Source organism: Eptatretus burgeri, chromosome 10 (assembly GCF_056783735.1).
Source record: "Eptatretus burgeri isolate ZD-2024b chromosome 10, Ebu_testis_v1, whole genome shotgun sequence".
Taxonomy (NCBI): Eukaryota; Metazoa; Chordata; class Myxini; order Myxiniformes; family Myxinidae; genus Eptatretus; species Eptatretus burgeri.
Genome location: NC_140970.1, coordinates 54,475,559 through 54,490,558, shown reverse-complemented (window position 1 = coordinate 54,490,558; position 15,000 = coordinate 54,475,559). Strand labels below are relative to the sequence as shown.

The following is a 15,000-nucleotide window of genomic DNA, read 5'->3' as shown; positions in this document are numbered from 1 at the left end:
ATATATACATATACATATATATATATATATATATATATATATATATATATATATATATATATATATATATATATATATATATATATATATATATATATATATATATATATATATATATATATATATATATATATATATATATACATATATATATATATATATATATATATATATATATATATATATATATATATATATATATATATATATATATATATATATATATATATATATATATATATATATATATATACATATATATATATATATATATATATATATATATATATATATATATATATATATATATATATATATATATATATATATATATATATATATATATATATATATATATATATATATATATATATATATATATATATATATATATATATATATATATATATATATATATATATATATACATATATATATATATATATATATATATATATATATATATATATATATATATATATATATATATATATATATATATATATATATATATATATATATATATATATATATATATATATATATATATATATATATATATATATATATATATATATATATATATATATATATATATATATATATATATATATATATATATATATATATATATATATATATATATATATATATATATATATATATATATATATATATATATATATATATATATATATATATATATATATATATATATATATATATATATATATATATATATATATATATATATATATATATATATACATATACATATACATATATATATATACATATACATATATAAGTAGGGTAAGAATACTGATTCTGGCTCACTTTTCCCCATGTAAATGAATGGGGGATTTTCAGCGATTTATATTTTTTTTCCCTAAAAATAAATCCCCTTTTTATCCCAAGGTATATTTATTTGTCTCCCCTTTTAACTTAGAGGTTGAACCTCATTGAATTGAACACCTGGGGGTTGAACAGCTCACTCATTGAACCTATAAAGATTTGTTCATTCTCAAATTCCTTCAATAGTTTAATTTTCTTTGCACAATAATCCCCATCTAAAATATTGACAAACAAAACATTTGAATCTTTATATTTTTTAAGATACCCCATTTGTGCCATTACGAAATGATAAACTTCTCTTAATGCTCTCATCTGACCACCTCCTGAGCCACATATCATTTTGAGATTATAGTAAATTGTTTTTTCATTGTTCAATTGATAACCATCAAAGTTTTCAGTCCATTCAAGGATATTCATTTTTTTCTTTACATCCTCTAACTTACTAGTTTTTAAATTAATTCGCTTATTTGTTTTATTTACCTTTGTTTTAGTTATTTTTTTCAATAAGACTTATTTGATATTTTTCACATTCATTATGTTTTCCATTTATATACCAAGACTGAGATTTTCTCCACTCTTTAGTTTGATTAATACTTGGTTTAACCATTTATATATTGTGAAAAACGCGGCGGTAGCCCTTGAAAAACCCTAACCCATCTTCCCATCGTTAAAACATAATCTATTTTATACACTCTATCATACAATATCCATATGGAACACAATCTATTCCATTATCTAAAATAAATCTCTTATCATCAAAGGCTCCTAATGCCTTTTTATTTACTTCTTCACTATATATGTTATGTTTATAACTTCTTATTGTATTCATTTTCCTATATTCTTCTTTCTTATTCATCAAACAATTATAATAATTTCTAAAAGTTATTGATTTCTTTATTACATATTTCTTTATTCCCTTTAACCTCTTATCAATCTGTTCACCGTACTTATAAGCATATGCCTTTGCTCTCAATCCAATAAACTCACTCATTACTTTTCCACCCAACTCATCCTTAAACTTACCAATAACCTTTTCATTCTTTTTGGAAAATAACTCACTCTTCTTGCTGAAATTACTTGTATCATATACTCCAATATTTTTCTTCATATCTTCATAAACATCATCAGTTTTTATATCTAGGATAAAACTATCAGTATCCATATACAACAATGAAACATTTTCACCATACTCTTTCTTTAAGTCATTATACAAATAATCATACATCAATATCTTTGATAAATCAAGAACTGCTGTTCCAATATAAATTGGTTTATCCATTACAATACTTTCCTTTTTCATATGAATTGCAGAAAAGTTTCATATGAAATCAAAAACTGTTTTAAGCTTCTCTGATGTAAAACATATCCCTCTTTATCATAGAATGTTGTTAATAACTTTTCTGTTGATTTGCCTTTAATATTAAAACTTTTATGATAATCACTTAACCATTCTTTCTTTGGAGTTTCTTTCTCACATGCAAAAGGAAGATCTTTATGCTTATTATGAAGATCACTCGGGTACCTCAAATCAACTTCAAAATAATAACCTTCTTCTTCGTCATTCAATTCCTCTTGAGAAGAAATAACAATATTCATCAAAGCCTTTTCATAATCCTTTTCTTCCACCCACTCTAATTTACCATAAGGCAGAGATTGAGACATTGCCCATCCATACAAATTATTAGCATCAAAATACATCAAATAATTACTATCTTTTTCACTATTATAATTTGGAAGATATTTATTATTTGCTTTAGCATATCTTTTTGAACATACTTGTGATATTCCACCTCTCTTGGACTTCTCAATCATCAAAAGCATATCAACATCACTGATTAAATCTATATCTTGTTTTGTCATTTTCAACATTGCACTCCAAGCTAAACCAGGAGCTGTGAAATAGTGGGCAGGGTCTAATCCATAACAATTTTTATTATGACAGAGTGTTCTAAAAGCCTCAAACACATCAGCTAACAATAAAACATCTGTTTTTAGATATAAATCATGATATTCTCCAAGGTTCTTTATCTTAAATATTTTCCATATTTCTTGTGCGTGTTTATATTCCTTATCACTTATCTCTTCTTCATAAAGGTTATTATAGAAACTTTCTTTTGAAGGAAGTTGTGTTTCTTTAAATCTCATAAATGAATCCATATAATCATAAGGATAAATTCCCTTACTTGTAAGAATTTTCTCTTTACTTTGAATTTCATTCCTTGTTTGAATTTCCTCTCTCGTAAGAATTCCTTCTTTAATCAGAATTTCATCTTTAATCTGAATTTCCTCTTTAGTTCGAATTTTCTTTATAATTAGAATTTCATCTTCAGTTAGAATTTCCTCTTTACTTTGAATTCTCTCTTTAATCTGAATTTCCTCTTTAGTGAGAATTTCCTCTTTTGGAAAGAATGAATTAAGATTTGGAAAAGAGTCCGTGGAGCTTAGATTTGATGCGAGGTAGGCTAGTGGTGTTCCCATAAACTTGTAAGAATCTAAAAACCTAATACGAGTTATAGGTTTTGTGAATATCATTTTTGAAAATGAAATATACTTTTGACTTGTGTTTGTTATAGCAGAAATATTCCCTGGTGTTTTTGAAAGTTCATTTATAAATAGATGTGTATCATAGTTGGCGCTGTTGTGAAGAAAGACTGGAATAAAAGAAGGTAATTTATAATTAAGATTACAACAGGAATGAGCGGGACCTCTATATTTACCAGTAAGATGACAATGGTCTCTAACTTTAAACTCCTTAATTTCCCCCTCACAAATATGACAGATATTGTTCATTCTAAATTCTAATTTTTCTTCTTTGGTTAATTTCATCGGTTCATTTGTTTCTTTCATTAATTTAGTGAGTCTTATACAATCCTTTTCTAATCGTTTTACAAACTCTTGTGAAGCATTTTTTCCACGATAATGTTCAAGTTTGTTATACTTTTCTCCAACAGATGATTTGATATAATAACAAAAACCACAAGGAATATGTTTTTGATATTTATTTGTATATGGTTCTTTTGGATTAGGAGAAGTAGTATTTATCTTTTAAGGATACATTCAAAATCAGCGTATATCACAAATGGGTGCATGATAGATTTATTATAATCTTCAAAATAAATCTTTTCACCAGGTTTAGGCATTGTAATTACAGCTGATTTATGATTACTACAATATTTTGAATGTTGTTCTAATCGTTCTTTTGTATGAAATGAATTAAGACATCGCTTACAAGGATATATTTTGTTTGCTGTTCTGAATACCTGAGAAGAGATTAATCTTGATAAATTATTGATGTATGTGTAATGTGAATTCTTTCCAACACTAAAATATAAAAGGTCAATGTGTGTTTCTTCATTTTTATAGTTGTTTGAAATTTTTAATATTTGAACTTTGTTTGTATCCGTTAATCCATATACATTAATAGAAAGATTATTCTTTTTCTCAAATTTAGGAATATCTGTTAGTGGCATTGGGAATTTAAAATCTTTAATGTCCAAGGTATTCTCATATTTCATATATTGTTTTACTCTTTCTGAATTACATTTTGGTGGATGTAAGTGAGCAAGAACAGACCAGAGAAAACATTTATTATCATTGTTCTTAATATTAACAACTGCCTTCTTTAGTTTTATTTCTTTTGGTAATTCAATATAAGAAGAAGCTTTAAGAGGGTTTGATTTTAGAATGTGTATATCTAAAAAGATGATTTTTTTAATATTGAATCCACTTCCTACCACTGTATTATCAACATCCTCCTCTTGTCTTGATAGTTCTTCATAAACCCCACTATTCAAAAAATCTTGAAATGATGTTATAAAATGAAGATCTGTTCTCATATAAGGAGTTTGTTCTTCATCTTGTCTTTTCATATTCATTTTCACTCCCATATAAAACTTTAAAGTTTTTATTTCTTTTAATGTTTTTTTAATAAATTTTTCAACATCGGGTTTTACTATTTCAATTGATTCAGCTATTGATGATGGACCGGGTTCTCCAAATTGAAAAATCCTTATTTTTATATGCCCTTTAAATGCCTCATCAGTGTTTTTAATATAATAGTCTCCCTTTACTTTAAACTCATTTTTCTTGTGTTTTTGTGATTGAAGATGTTGATTATAACTACTCTTCAAAACATCCTTTGAACAGATATCACAATGTTTTCTTTCCAACTCAAGAGGAGATATTTGATGAAATAGATTAAATGTGTGTTTGTTGGTTCGGAGGTGTTTTCTATAATGTTTATATTCGTGATTACAAACATCGCAGTACGTTGTATTCACCATATTTATAGAATAAAACTTTGCTTGAACTAAAATTTTCTTGATGAAAATTTCGTTTAATTTATAGGTGAATCTGTGCTTAAAAACATTTTATCCTCCAACTTTTTCACTTAATAAATACAATGTTTCAAGACACAAAAGACAAGTTTCAATCAATCTCTTCATCTGTTAAAGATACTGAGAAATATGTCAAGGATGTAAAATTGAACAAAGATAAATATAACAACTATTGGATAAAAACTATTATGGTAAATAATATGAGTTCTTCAATTTCCTTCAGTGGAAGGGCTTTTAGTATACCTGGTAGAACATCAATTAAAGTATCTCTAACAAAAGTTTCTCCTCTCCTTCTAGTAATATATTCAAAACTAGAAAAAGCAATGAAACAAGAAAAAGTATCAAAGAACAAAAACCTTATGGATGAAGCTTTAGAAAGAAAAGATAAGACCATCTGTAATATGCAAGGAGAAATTTGTATTTTTTTCAACAACCCTAAAGATGTAAATCTTGATGAAATAAAGGATGTTAATATATCAGGTGAAATGACATTTCGTTCAATAGTAGTTAACGATAATTTTAAAATTACCTTTAATATAAAAAATGTTGTCGTTGAATCTGATAATGAAAAAAGTATATCGATATCGATGGTAATATACAACTGAAAGTATAGATGAATTTCAGTTTAAGTAAAGTTTTACTTTATAAATATGCTAGACTTTCCTGATTCTCCATATGACAAATTTGAGAATTGTCCTGCGTGTGAAAGACGGGGATTAAACACAGAGTCAAAAGCCTATAAACAATGTATATTCTGTGATTATCTTCTAATTAATGATAATAAAAAATATAAAAAGGAAAATAATTCTTTTAGATTTACACCAAAAATGAATTACTTTACAAGATTGATTAGAGAAATGAATGTAAAGTATGAGGATGATAACACACCTTTCCTTACAAGGGAAGAAACTGAACGTATAAGAGAAATGTTCAAAGGATTGTTGTTGTATATTATTCATGGATGTAATTTTCAGGGAAATATCAACACAAGATATTGTATAAATAAAATAATGGATTATCTTGAAATTAAACCTGAACTTAGGATAAAATATAGAGTTTCTAAAAAAGCCAATAATAAATTAAATAACCTGTTTTTCAAATATATAAATGAATGATTTTTTACCTATTTGGGAAAATAAGATAAAATTTAACAACCATAAAAATCTCCCAAATTCATTAAGATGTCTCATAGTTGGTTCAAGTGGATGTGGAAAAACCTGCTTACTTTTAAAAATGCTCCTCACTCCCAACTTTTTAGATTATGATAATTTAATAATTTTCACAAAGTCGAGTTTTCAACCAGAGTATCAACTACTCTCACAAGGTTTTAATGCTGGTCTTCAAAAAGAAGATATAATAGGTTTATTTAAACGTCAAAAAAACCTAAATGATTATAACATTGAAGATATAATTCAACTATTTTGTGATACACAGAGATGTAAAAAGAAATCAAATCTTATAACTTGTATTCTTAGTGATAATACGGATGATATACCGTCTCCCCAAGATTTGGATAAATCAAAAAAGAACCTCGTTATCTTTGATGATTGTGTTAATGAGAGAAACCAAACGGTAATGGACAGCTACTACACAAGAGGGAGACATTCTTCTTGTAATTGTATTTATCTTAGTCAATCGTACTTTCAACTTCCTCGTCGTTCCATCAGAAACAATGCTAATACTTTTATTTTATTCAAGTTAAATTCAATAGATATCAATAATTTTTGGAGAGATAATTGTTCTACATTATGTAGTAAAAAGAAATTTGAGGATTATATGAAGCACACGACTGAAAAATATAAATATATTGTTGTGAAACAAGATGAGATATTAAGGGATATATTTTTTGTTTTATAAACAATTACATATATAAATGACAACTATTATTATAAATCTTGTGGGTAAATCTGCTTCTGGAAAAAACTTTCATAAATCAAGGTTCTTGTGTAGTACAAATGAGAATATTGTAAATTTACTTAAAAAACACCCCGTGATACGCATTGTATCAACAACAACTAGAGCAATAAGACCTGGAGAAGTAAAAGGTGAAGATTATCACTATATTTCAGTGGAGGAACATATGCGATTGAGGAATGAAGGACAAATATTTGAGGAGGTTTCTCTTGGTACAACAAAATATTCACATTGTAAGAGTGAGTTAAAGAAACTAAAATCTGGTGGTGTTGGGATATTAGAAACTAATCCAGAAGGAACGAGACAAATTATTAAATATCTGAGCGGAGTGAAGATTTTATCATTCGGTTTTGATGTTGATGAAGAAACTCAACACAAACGTATGAAAAGCAGAGATGCAAGGATTAGTGAAGAAGAAATTACAACTCGCATTAATGTTAATAAAGAATTTGATGAAATATTTAAAGAAAAGGATTTATTTGAACACATCTACTTGAATGATGAAGAAAAGGAAAATTTCCCTGTTGATCTTTACAATTCATTAAATGATATTTTACAATAAATAAATGGATACAAAAGAAAGAGCAAGAAGATTTAAGGAACATCAAGAGTTGGTTTCAAAAGTTGTAAAACAACAGGAAGACATAAAGAAGAAACGCAGACAGAAACTAACGGGCGAAGAAGCATTTGAAAAAAACAAGAGAAATTTTTTAAACCACTTTTAAAGACTTCCCAAGAAAAATGAAAGATGTTTCCACAGTTCCCACAGTAGAATATACTCCTAGAAAGCTTCAAATGTTAAAAGATTTCAGTCAAATGACGGAGGAAGAATTAGAGCATTTAGGAGAATTAGAATATGATGATGAAGGTTTATTTCAACAACTGGAAGAGATTAATCAACCCCCTGATTATATTGTGAATGCTGTTCAAAACAATGAATATTCAGCGGATTCAAAAACCAAAGCAGGACTCATTCCAACAGAACAACAAGCAATATTTCATCTTGTTCAAGAAAAGGTATTGATATTTAATGATGAATTAAGGTTCTTAAGTTCTGCTCAACCCCCTGTTAAACTAACTCCGAGATTAATGTTTCTTCTCACAAAAGATGGAAGACAAGGTTCAACTGTGAGGGATGAATCAAAGTATATTGATAAACCATTGGATATGGAAAATAATGATGATAGAGTATATATTGATTTGCTGAACACTCTAAATTATAAGGTTATTCTTTCTGGTAAAAGTAGGAAGAATGAGAAGGAGAAACACATTATTCAGGCTTTAAGTATCCTTGGTTCAGGTATTAGTTTTCTTCCAAATGACCCATCGCAATTAGTTAATAGACTGTTATTGTTGTTCGGCAGTAAGAAGGCTGGAAATAACAATTGTTTTAATGAAGCATCAGCCATTTTAGACCAGTTGATGAACATGAAAATAATTAATAAATCTCAATATAAAGACATTTTATCTCATATTAAATAAGATGAGAAGCACAATCCTGAGTTTTAATTTCACAACAAGCGACCACACATCTTCATTCCCATACCCACTACAACTTGACACAACAAAAGAATATGAGGCATCTTTATTGTCCATGGAGACTTATAATACCTTATTTAATATAACCGAGAAAAATGACAAGTTTAGTTATAATCCGGGAAGTGGATACAAAACGATAACAGTCTCACCCGGAGCATACGAGATTTCTCAAATATCTTCCGAAATTGCTCGTCTTATGAAAGAACAGGGTGATGAACCAAAAAATATTGTTATAAACATTCAAAAACATACTTCAAAATCAACGATTAAAGTTAAAAATAACTACAAGGTTGATTTCACAATTGATAATTCATTTAGAGAGTTATTAGGTTTCTCCTCAAAAAAGATTGAAACTAATGGGACGTTTTACAGTGATAATGTCATTCAAATATCCTCAGGAATAAATTCGGTGTTAATTCACTGTGATTTGATTGATGGTGCTTATAATGATGGATTAAAAACAAATACAATATTTTCATTCAGCGCATACTCAACCCCAATTGGTTATAAATTCAATATGGAGCCTAAAAATTTGGTTTATCTACCTGTGTCAGGAAAAACCATACACAGAGTAAATTTTAGGATAACCGACCAAGATAATCGTGTGATCTCTTTTAATGGAGAAGTTATATCCATCAGAATTCACCTACGTGAAGTTTTTCAATAAATAAATACGATGGTTATTGTGAGGAAGCACGAGTTGGGAAAATATAAAATAATTACAGGGGATGGGATGTTCCTTTCCCCGTACTACAAGGGTGAAGGTATGTATCTTGGTAGAGGATACTATAAACCTAAGAGACAAAGGGGTGTCGGACATCAATTTAGAGGAGATGGGATAATTGATACTCTCATGGGTATTGGTTCAACTATTCTTAAACATAAAGACCTAATTGGTTCAACTGCTTCTGCTGTGGGAAATGTAGCAGGTGCTGTAAAGAGTATAAAAGATGCTCAGAAAGAATCTCATAAATTACAAGCAATAAAAGAAATTAAGAAAGGTAAAACTCAGTTGTCCCCCCAAGAACGACAGAAAATAATTCAAATACTTGGATCAGGGTTTCAAAAGTTTTAACATCTTTTTTCCTAAATAAATACAAGTATGGAAGCAATTGATAGTATCTATGATTTGGATGATACTATTATTATCTCAAACTCCACTAAAAAAGAAGATTACTTCAAGGTAAATGCAATAACTGGAACAGACTGGAATACAAATGGTACAAAAAGTTTTGAAATAAATAATCAACAAACCTATTTGAATCTCTCCGAAAGTTTCTTGTTGTGTAAATTTAAATTCACTAAGGCTGGGAATAACACAAACGCTACACTTGTAAATGATTTCTTCTGGAAAATGTTTGATAGTGTGCGATTGTATATTGGAACACAAGAAGTTGAAGCGGTTGATTATGTCTCTGCTGTATCTGAAATGATGAAATTTACACTCTATACATTCAGTGATAGAATGGGAAAGGGGTCTGTCGAAGGTTTTATTCCTGATATGTCAACGGGAACAAACACAGACCCTGGGTATACTCAAAGGAAAGGAATGTATAATGATGATACAAAAGCAGAAAATAGTTTTACTGTGGCAGTTCCTCTTAAAGGTATATTTGGATTTTGTGATTATGATAAAGTTCTGTATGGTCTTAAAATTAGATTTCAACTACAAAGGAATGATAATGAAAATAGATTGCTTTTTGGTGTTGGTAATGCTTTTGGTGATCAGAATAAATTTGTAATTGAGGAGATGAGTTGGTATATCAGTGAATATACTCCTAATCTTAAAACAGAAGAGATGTTGAATCGAAGACTTAACTCAAAAAAACCACTCAGTGTATCATACCTCAAAAGAAGATGTCAACACGTTAAACTCAATCAAACTACTTACACGTGGAATTTGGGTGTTCTGGAAGGAAAGCCACGATATCTGTGGATGATTTTTAAAAAGCCAGATGGTGATACTGCGACTGATAAGAATAATGCATTGAGTGATAATGCTAAGGTGAAACAACTTCGCGTTTCTCTAGATGGAACATTTTATCCACGAGATAGATTGGAAATTAATTGGGAAAAAAATGATTTTGCTGAAGCATACAAGTCTTACCAAAAGGTGTGTGAAAGTAATGGAAATAAAGAACCTATTTTGGATATGACAGCATTTAAAAGTTTGTATACAATCTATACGTTTGACCTGAGCGCTCAAAAAGAAACTATAAAGTCTAATCGAGTGGATACTTCCCTATACATTGAAAGAGGAGAGAGTGAAGAAGTTGATACATATTGTTTGCTTTTGGAAGAAACAGAATTGCAGATTAATACAGATAATGGTGTGATGATTAGTCTCACATAATTTTTTTGTTAAATAAATGAGTGGCAAAGTACCAACTGGGGTATATGTTAATCAAATCAATCTTCATAAACTATCATCTTGTGTTCAAAATCAAAAGCCTTGTACGATTAACGTTACTACAATTCAGAGAAAAGGAGCAGTAAGAATTGATGTTTTGCTCACAAGAGAACAGGTTAAAATCTTGAATGACACTGGCTCACTTAAAATTAAAATGACAAAACCAATGTTGAAAAAATATTCAATAAGAGAGACGAGTGGAGGATTTCTCCCATTTCTAATTCCTTTATTTGCTGGTTTAAGTGCGGTTGGAGCATTGACGGGTGGTATTTCAACAGCGGTCAAAACTGCCAACGAAAGGAAGGCTCAACTCCAGGCTCAAAAAGAATTGGAAAGACATAACAAAGAGTTGGAGAAACAAATTAGTGGAAGTGGTGTAATTGTAGATTTTGCTGAAAAACTTGAAGGTCTGCCTGATAAAGCGAGATTGTTAGTTGGAGATATGCTTTCTTCTATAGCACAAGCAGGTGTAAAATTAACGAAAAGAGGTAATGGATTATATCTTTCTAATAAATAAATGAGCATTGATGAGTGGTTGAAAGAATTTGGAAAGAATACAACATCAAATTTACAACTTGTCAAATATTGTAAGAAATTAAAAATTCATAATGTGGTTATTTGTATGAGAGATGAATTAACAAATGTGTCGAAACATACAAAGAATATTATTATGAACTTAGAAGATAATGATGGGAACGGTTCTCATTGGGTTTGTATTTTTAATAGTCAAGACAAATATTATTTTGATAGTTTTGGTCTTCCACCACCTGTTGAAGTCATAAAATTCTTACAGAATGGTGTTTATCAAACATTTCAAGTCCAAGAATTAAATTCCAAGTGTTGTGGTCAATTATGTCTATATGTGTTATTTCAACTCAACAAAAATAAAAAATTTTATGATATTATTTTTAATCTAATATAAATGACTTATGTTGGTAAAGATGGTTCTATCTTTGGTGTATCTCAAGAACTGGATATTGATTTATCAAATTATTATACAAAGGCACAGGCTGAACGATATAAATATAATATAAACAAAAATATTAACATGAAAAATGCTTATAAATTAAAAAATTATCCAAGCCCGACTGACGCGAATGACTTGGTGAGATTAAGCGATTTATCACAATATATATACTTAAATAAAACGGCTGTGTATTCTAAAGATACAGAAGTGTTGATATTATCTCCAGGTCATACAGAATTCACAGTTCGAATTAAAATAAATTTTTATAAAGAAGGGCGTATCGTTTGTATGAGAATAGAACAATGGGGGTATGATATGAATGATTTAGGGTATAATTGGTCATTTAAAATTAACCTCGAAGACCTGGAACAATTAAATCAGTCTCGTAAGGAAGAATATTATCCACTTGGTATCGAGAATGAGTTTTGTGGAGCCACGATTAGTAAACAACAAATAAAAGAATTTAATAAGGGTAAATATAATAATGGTTTTGCCCTTGTTTATCTCATGAAAACAGAAAAAACAGGATTATATATAATAAGTAAGGAAATACAAAATGATTTAACTATGGGAAGATGGGGAGGTGTTTCGTGCCATAATATTATTCTAACATATATTTCTAATACATAAATGACAGCAAGAAGGCTTCAAGAAAATTATCATTTCTGTGTTCAAGCATACCTTCAAGAAAAGGGTATTCGGTATTTTAATAAATATGTTCTACAACATAAGAATGAGGTATTTTCAATAAAAGATTGGCATTATGCTGATGTTGATAAACCAACAACTTTAGATTTAATTAGAATGTTAAATAATGAAAAAATTATAAGGTTAAGAAAAGGTAAGGCTCTTTTAGAAATTCAAAAGAAATTTTATTGGTATCCTGTTGTAAAAAAATTATTTTGGATACAGGAATAACAAGAAATCCTGATGAATATATGTATAATATTCTATGGGGTGTAAACGATTCAAGTATAGTAAGGGATGAGGAAGGAGTTGAAGAAGAGAGGGAAGAGGAGGAAAAGGAGGAGGAGGAGAGAGAGAAGGAGGAAAGAGAGAAGAGAGAGAGGGAGGAAAGAGAGAGAATGAATACATATCAAAATATGGAAACCAGTGAGATTCAAAAAAGAATAGAGGTATTAAAGAAATTAACTTATCTCACCAGGGAGGAATACAAAGAATTAAAAAGTCTATTTGCAATACTTTCGACAAGACTATCGACATCGAGAAGACATGTATTTTAATTCAAGTTTTTTCTTAAATAAATGGAGGAGAGAGTGAAGGCATTTCTAAGGATTCTTTATGTTTTAAAAATTAAGATTCAAATGTGCATGTTGGAAACTAAAAAGGTTTTTGCACTCTGCAGAAATTTTTCTCATAAATAAATGAGTTATTGTCTCAAATGTAAAAAGAAAACTAATACTAAAAATATTTCATATATTAAAAGTAAAAATAACAGGGTTATACAAAAAGGTATATGTTCGGTGTGTGGTTCAAAAAAAATCAATTTATCTCCAAACACAAACTCGGAGGAGATATACAAAAGTTTTTATCAGGAAGTAAATTTACAACTACTGGAATACCAGGGGAATTACATCTTCCAGGGTATTCTTTCTGTGGTCCAGGCACAAACTTGGATAAAAGATTAGATGAGGCAGACAATCCTAAATCCTGGAGTAAACCAATCAATAGAGTTGATGAAGTGTGCATGAGACACGATATTGATTATGGGAATACCACAACGTTGGAAGAAAAGCATGAAGCCGATAGAGAAATGTTATATAATTTGTCTCTGATACAAAATCCAACCTTGAGAGAAAAAGTTGATAGGTTCATCGTGAAGAAGATGATTAGTGCTAAATTGAAACTTGGACTTGGAAATTCAAAAAACTTATAGGCTCTAATGATGCCATTAAGACTGAAGAGCAATTAGCTGATGAATTACATAAACCAATATTCACAAAGTTTCAGAGAAGGAAAGTTTATTCCAAGGAAGTTGATTATATCTGGTCTGCTGATTTGATTGAACTCAATAATGATAAGGGGTACAAGTATGCTTTAACCGTTATTGATTTGAGGAGTAGATATGCGTGGGTTGTCCCTTTAAAAAACAAAACAGGTAATACTCTTGTGTTAGCTTTTCAACAGATATTTAATAAAAGTAAGAGAAAACCTAAGAAATTGTGGACTGATGAGGGTAGAGAGTTTTATAACAAGACATTTATGAATTTTTTAAAAAATAACAGTATTACATTATACAGTACCTTTAATGAAGGGAAGGCAGTTGTTGTTGAACGTTTTAATCGTACCTTAAAAGAGAGACTATATAAAAAATTCACACAACTCGGTTCACAACAATGGTTATCTTTTATTCAGGATATTGTGGATAAGTATAATGACACGATTCACACGTCAACGAATATGAAGCCATCAGAAACATTTACAAAATTAAAATATGAAAAAGAGATTAATGTCAGAAAACCTAAGTTCAAAGTTGGTGATATCGTAAGAATATATAGGTGGAAATCTCATTTTGAAAAGGGTTTTACTGAACGATGGACGAAAGAACTTTTAAAATTGTTGATGTAATAGATACAGTTCCTTGGACTTATAAAATATATGATTTGGAAGGGGAAGAGATTTTAGGTTCATTTTATTCACAGGAATTACAAAAGACAAAACTAAGCATATAATACACCTTTGTGGACACTAGAGGGACAAGTCCGAGGTGTATAACAGTATATAATGTGTGTCAAGGGGGACGTTCTTAGATCTGTGAACCCCAAACACAGAATCCTCAACTGAATAGTCAAGGCTTAACTTTTGTTTGTGTGTGTGTGTGCAATGGGAGCAATAGGTTGGCGCTTCACTCCCTCCTACTATACACCGTTGTGGACACTCGAGGGCCAAGTCCGAGGTGTATAACAGTATATAATGTGTGTCAAGGGGGACGTTCTTAGATCTGTGAACCCCAAACA

The 15,000-nt window shown here is 29.0% G+C and overlaps 1 protein-coding gene and 2 long non-coding RNA genes across 3 annotated transcripts in view; 1 reads left to right on the top strand and 2 right to left on the bottom strand.

The window, feature by feature from the left end:
• LOC147018600 (BAI1-associated protein 3-like) overlaps window positions 1-15,000 on the bottom strand; it is a 315,606-nt gene that overhangs the window by 67,064 nt on the left and 233,542 nt on the right.
• LOC147018602 (uncharacterized) overlaps window positions 1-15,000 on the top strand; it is a 122,970-nt gene that overhangs the window by 54,047 nt on the left and 53,923 nt on the right. The gene's annotated exons all lie outside the window — the stretch shown is intronic.
• The window catches only part of LOC147018603 (uncharacterized), a 3,309-nt gene continuing 2,684 nt past the window's right edge, over window positions 14,376-15,000 (bottom strand). Inside the window, exon 2 of the long non-coding RNA XR_015062464.1 lies at window positions 14,376-15,000. This exon is cut by the window's right edge and continues 1,265 nt beyond it. This is a non-coding gene — a long non-coding RNA (uncharacterized LOC147018603).